The sequence below is a fragment of the Manis pentadactyla genome, chromosome 10 (genome assembly GCF_030020395.1).
Source record: "Manis pentadactyla isolate mManPen7 chromosome 10, mManPen7.hap1, whole genome shotgun sequence".
NCBI lineage: Eukaryota > Metazoa > Chordata > Mammalia > Pholidota > Manidae > Manis > Manis pentadactyla.
This window is the reverse complement of record NC_080028.1, coordinates 28,854,981-28,862,125: the sequence shown is the minus strand read 5'-3', so window position 1 is coordinate 28,862,125 and position 7,145 is coordinate 28,854,981.

Below are 7,145 nucleotides of genomic sequence, written 5' to 3'. Positions count from 1 at the left end.
CACTTATTAACAATTGTCAACATTTTATTCTGTTCTTTTTAAAAGCAGAGATTACTTTACATAACAATTGTTTTACACTGTCTACAATTTGGTGTGCCCTACTTAAAATTTAACATTGTAACACAATGAGCAACAGTATGGGGTAAGGGAAGGAAGACTTGGCTTGGGTCAGAAGGGTCTGAGTATTAATCTCAGCTCTGCTTATTACTCACTATGTGACTTTGAGCATATTATTGACTTTTTCTGAGCATCAGGTTCATCATCTGTATAATGAATATAATGAAGATGATAGACACATCCATTATCTAACATTAGTTTTCTGTGTGCTCCTAGACTATAGGACCTAGACTGTGGTCTAGACTCTAAGTTCTATGAGCACAGACCTCTTCTTACTGGTCCTCTGCTAAATCCCTAGAGCCTGATTCTGGTGGATTAAAGATGGCCACAAAATCTTGGTTGTTCCCCCTATTCAGAGGTAAAGTGTATCTCTCCACCCATTAGAATCTTGGGCTGGCCTTGCATGGTAGCCTGCTTCCAAGATGGTCCCTGCGATCCTCACATCCTGGTCACTCATGTCCCCTCATAGTCTCCTCCCACAGCAAATCAGGGCTGGTCTGTGTGACAAGAAAGAGTGTCGTGCTCGTGATGAAGCCTGACTTCTGAAGCCGGCTCATATAGGGCCGTGAGGCTTTGTACTGGACCTCCTGGATCACATGCTCTGAGAAAGCAAGCCACCATGTCACCAGAAGAAGAACTGAGTCCTTCTGCCAACAGCAAGCACCAACTTCCCAACTATATGAGTGAGCCTCCTTGGAAATAGATCCTCCAGTCTCCCTCAAGCCTCAGGTGAGCTCTGGCTGACATTTTGACTACAATCTCATGACGTGGAGTCAGAACCAACCAGCAAAATGGCTCCGTAATTCCTGAATAGCCCACAGGAGCTGTGAGAGATAAGTATTTATTATCATTCTAAACCACTAAATTTTGGGATTATTTATTAGGCAGCAATAGATAACTAACCTACTTAATGACTGGCTATGGCCAATAACATGCGGCAGAGGTAGCATTTTGGGACTTCTGAGCACAGGGCCTAAGAGGCTGACAGCTTCTATTTCCTGGTGCGTGCAAGTAAGTCACCATGTTTTGAGAAGCCCAAGCCATACAGAAGAGCACCGAGGCACAGCACGTGAAAGGCCCAGCTGACCTCCTAGCCAACAGTGAGCCCCAGCTGCCCGCCCTGTGGGACAGCCATCTGGGAGGTTCCAGCTGGGTTCTGCCACAGACGATCACGGCCTCAACCGTCAACATGTAGAGCAAAAGAACCACACAGCAGAGCTCAGCAACCCACAGACAGATGAGAAATGATGAAATGGCTATTAAAAATTTTTTTAACAAAAGAAATATGATTTGAAGTTTTCCCAAGTACATAAATGTTGACAGTACATAAAAGTCTTCATACTGATTGCCTTACTTCTATTAATAATATAGGAACTTAACTTGATTAGTCCTTGTTCCAATTATATATACCTGTGAACAATTGCCTTTCAATTGCTTTTGGTTGGAAATAAAAGTGTTCATTTGGGGAATAGTTTCCGTCCTACTAACCTTCGATATGCTGTGATACTAATTTTTTTAGTTCTCAATATGAAAAGAATACATAAAATTTTATTGTAGAATATTTAGGAAGTATAGAAAACTATAAGGGGAAAAATTGAAATTACCCATGATCCCATTACTCAGAAACAGCACTCAAGACTTTGATGCATTTTTTTCCAGTTATATATGCACACAGACATAGGCAAAACCATACATTTGGTATATTTGCCACATGTGTAATTTTAGCCTTTCTTTTCTTACTTAATGTTTTATATTGAACATTTTCTCATATTATTTAATTCCTTAAAAGCAAACATAACTGTAATGGCTATATACTACTTCTACATTATGAATAGACCATAATTTACTTAATCACCTCATTTTTAAATATGCAGATTGTTCCAACGTATTGCTGTTATAATTATTCTATAATTAGCATTTTTAGAAATACTTATTCGAAATTCTTACTACTTAGCATTTTCTCCTAGACAAGAATTACTCACTAAAATGGCCTGAAGTTTTAAAATTGTTTTTGATATGTTTGCAAGCTATTTTTCAGAAAATTTAACAAATCAATGCCAGGACTACATTATAATGCCCATTTTTCATATTTTTCTTTAATAGAATTCTTATTTAAAAAGTCTTCTCTAATTGAAATCCTTGCTGTTTAAATTTGTTTTTTAAATGTTAGTGACGTTGTATGTTTAATGTAGGTATTTTGATCCAATAATATTCCTTGTATGGCAAATTATCTTATAATGTCATATTGTTTGCAACTATTTTCTGGTTGGCTGGTAGATTGTTAGTCTACTTGTGATGATGGCACAATCTTTGGTCATGTTAGTAACATCACTGTAAATGAAGACTTATCCAATGTAAAAAAGAGGAGGAAAATCTAGGTAGTGTAGATCTTTAGTACATTTTAAGTGCTTGTATGATGCACATGGGCTGGCTTTTTACAAACGTATGCCTTATAGAGTTAAAAAGGTCTTTATTTTCTCCCCATCTCCTCACAGTTTCTGATGAGGAGATCAAAGTGAAATAAAGGCATGCCATATCTTCACAGGTTGAGCATTATTTTCTGTTTCAAACTTTTCCAGGGTAAGGAAAAGAGACATTATTTCCTTCCTTTGATTATGAACCTAATAAAAATCCTGATTCTTGGTTCCCATCACAGGCCTTTTAAATCAGAATCTCTGGAGGTAGAGCTTGAAATCTACATTTTAACAAGTTCCATGTGATTTTTACGCATTCTATAGTTTTTGAACTACTGGTGCTAGGGAGCTAAGATGATGGGTAGTGAATTTTATCCCACACTAAAGCTTCCTTAATTTTTTTCCCCTCAGTGCTCAGTTACTCAATTTGCATTATACCAGATTGTACTTTTTATATGTTGGTTTATAAGTTTTTTGTTGTATGACAGGAATGGAAGCTAGAATTAAACTCATTCAAGGCAGGAGATGTAAAACTTTTTTTCACAGACCACTTCGTATAATGCTGCAAAAGTTACGGACTCACAGAGATTCAAAGTGCCAAAGAAATTGACACATCCTAATATTTAAAAAATATAAACCTATTCTGTTCATTAGGAAATGTTTTCCAGAGTTTGTCAGGTTTCATGGTTTTTGACGTACTGATTTTTTTAGATTTTGAAATGAATCTTGATTGATACAAGTCTAGTGATATTTTAAAAAGCATTCTTATATGAATTTTTAGAGGCATCTTTTTTTGTAACAAAGACATATGGAATAATAAATTAGAATCTTTATTCTACTTAATTTAGCAAGAATTTATTGTGAACAATATATAGCTAATCAATAACTATAGAGAACAAGAAAGTAGTTAATCATAGCATATTTATTAAAAATGCTTTAATCTACAGTGTGCTTAGCCTTGTTCTTGGAACTATCGATTTATTTTTATGGGATGGTGCACGATCCTTGTCCTTGAAGGACTTGCCCTTAATTTTTGGTGTTTTATGTCTAACTTGACATAATTTTATTCTCTATATTTGTATGTACATAATCATATTTCTGAAGCATTTGCTTTGCTCTTGTCTGCTTTAATAGTACTATTGGTGACTTACATTTGTATATAATTTCATGCTCTTTTCAAGGCATGTTTACACACATGGTCTTAGTGAAGCTTTTAGAGCTTCACGTAATATCAATAGGTGATTTTTATTGAGTGTATCTGCATGATTGACTCTAAGCTCCCCATAGATTCCATCACTGGATTGTAAAAACAATGCTATGAGGTGTGCTGCGTTATGTCTCCTGTACCAAGCAGGAGAACAGAGCTGAATAAAGTTTAAAACTTTATGTGACAGAACCAGATTTTAGAAACTAGTCTGTCTCAAGAGCCCACAATCTTAGCCATTAAACACACTGCTTTCCCAGCACATAGGTAATCATAAAATAATTGGACAGATGAGGAAATTCTTGTCAAACTACTTACATTGCTCAGATATTGCTGAACTCACTCACAGTGCTCAGTAGAATATTTTCTGTGGGTGAGTATAAGTCCTGGTCAGGACAATAATACTGTCAAACATTGACCAGGATCTCCCTTGAAGTCTTCAAAATCAGGCAATAGATTTTTAATCAGTGACATATTTTGTTGTTGTTGTTGTTGTTGTGAGGGCATCTCTCATATTTATTGATCAAATGGTTGTTAACAACAATAAAATTCTGTATAGGGGAGTCAATGCTCAATGCACAATCATTAATCCACCCCAAGCCTAATTTTCATCAGTCTCCAATCTTCTGAAGCATAATGAACAAGTTCTTACATGGAGAACAAATTCTTACATAGTGAATAAGTTACATGGTGAACAGTACAAGGGCAGTCATCACAGAAACTTTTGGTTTTGCTCATGCATTATGAAATATAAACGGTCAGTTCAAATATGAATACTCATTTGATTTAGTGACACATTTTTTTAACCTGAAGGCACCAAACTACATAGCTACAAAATGTATAAGGCAGAAAGTGGGAGATTTCAATATATATTCAAAATTAGGTCAAGAAAACAAAAGTAATGACATAGAATAAATGAATAATATAATCAACAATATCTATTAATAGCCCAATACAGAATTCATAGCCTACAAATAGATCATATAATTTTTAAAAATATCCCTGTAATATTTACAAAGATTAATCATGTGCCTGGCCAAAAAGAAACCTTTAACCCTGAAATGGAGATTTTACAATCCATGTTCTCTGATAGCAATAATAAACTTGGACATTAAGAAACATTCCTCAATAACTCTTGGATCAAAGAAAAAAATAAAAACAGAAATTACAAACTATCCCTCAGGCAGCAAAAATGAGAATGCTTCAACTCAGAATTTATGGAACACAGCAGAAGTTATACTCAGATGAAATTTATAGCTTTAGGTGACATCATTATTAAAGGATGGCTAAAAAATGAAAGTACTTATACTTATCATAGGAAATTAAAATATCCACAAAGTAAACCACAGTATATTAATACATATAAAATCTGTAATCGATGAAATAGAAAATAAAAACTAAAGAGGTTGAATAAACCTGGAACCTGGCTATTGAAAAGATTAATAAAATAGATAAATCTCTCCTAACCCAGATTTAAGATGCAAAAGGGGCAAAGCAAAATTTCAAATATTAAAAAGGAGAAAACAGTCTTAATTACAGACATGGAGAAGATTGAAAGACCCAAGAAAAAGCTTCATGAAACTCGATGGTAATACATTTGATAACTTAGAGGAAATGATGTTACAACAAATGTAAATCACCAAAATTGATATAAAAGGAGGACAACTTTATGCTATAGAAAATACTGAAAAGGTGAATAAAAACAAGCTATTAAAGATGTTAATAGAACCAGATGGCTTTGTAATTGAGTTTAATCAATCCTTAGAAATCACCCATCCAAGTATTTAAACCATACCAGATTATAGGAAGAGATGTAAATCTCCCCATATTTCATAAAACCAGCAAAATCTTAACCCTTACTAAAGATAGCACAGATGAAATACTACAGACTAACCTGATGAACACACCAGCAAAAAACTCAAAAAAGAAAATGGATGATGGATGACAAATAAAATTAAAAGATTCTATTTTTTTTTGCTAGTCAGGGAAATACAGGTTAAAATACAAATGAAATAATTAATGTTACACATCAGTTTGAAAATTTTTAAAGGATAAGTACACCTACTATAAGTGGAATTTGGGGTAAAGGATATTCTCATGCATGTTGGTAGAATGTACTTTTTGGGAAGCAATCTTGCAACATATTTTAAAATAAAAACTGTACATACTGTTTGGCTCATCAGTCTCATTCCTGTGATTCTGTGTCATAGAAATCAAAGTGCTAGTCCATAAAGACGTTTATTGCAGATCTGTTTTTAGAGGCATAATCCTGAAAAACAAAGTGAGTAACTATTAATAGAAGAATGGGTCAGTAAACTATTCAAAACATGGAGTATTATAAACCTACTAAAAGAGTAAGTTAGACCTATATCACTTGAAAGGATATTATGCACTGTTATGCGAGAAAAGCAAGATGTACTTCTTGTGTATAATATGATATGATACCATTTTGGTAACACAAATAAGAATTCCTCCCCACCTCTGTATGTGTACAAGATATGAGCATGGGAAATATGAAGCTAGATGTTAAACATTTTTATCTAGGTGGGAGCTGGAGTGAGGGAGAAGGAAAGGAGGGGAGGGAAGAAGGGTAAGAAAAAAAGATAATCACCTTTGAGCAAGAATATGAGAAAAAAGAGTGAAAAAGCCCCAAACAACAATAAACAATGCTAAGAGCTCAGAATTAAATGCTCTGTTAGAAGAAGGTATCATTATTTACACACAAATAGGGTTGGACTAAGCCTTGGGTGAGTTTGTTGCAGGGGTAGGGGGTAGGGGTAGGGGCTGCACACAGAATTTAGAAAACTACCAGAACCTTCATTTACTGATGCTATTTAAGAGCACTGACTGGCAGACGGAGACTGATTGCAGAATCTACAAGTATATTTATTTTTAGCATATACCTTTGGAGGTTTCAAAGGTTTAATTTTAAAATATGATGATTCCTTAGTTCACCTATGAACTCAAAGTCTGCCTTCGTCTGGTAAAATTAAATGCACAAATAGAACACTTTTTTCCCTCTCACCATTTTAATATTTAGATCACGGTGTATCAGATTTTATTTTGTAAACTTGCTAGCGTTCTCGAGGAATAAGAGTGAATATAATTTGTTACTGTTTTTCACTTTGTGACTTTTGCACACAGTAGGGAATTCAAGAAATGATTTGTTGGGCAGAAATGAATTCCACTTTTTTGAAGTGTTTCCAGCCGAGATAAGTTACCTATAACTGATAAACAAGAATTCCTCACATTCCCTTCTTCTTCCCCCTGGTGTAGGAGATAGACTTTTTGTTTAAGAGCCAAAAGATCTGCAAAATGCAGAACATCAGTCACAGTGAATAATACGAATTTCACCTTCACTCAAATGTGTGTTTTGGCCAGTAACAGGTGATTAAACCTATCAAGGCATT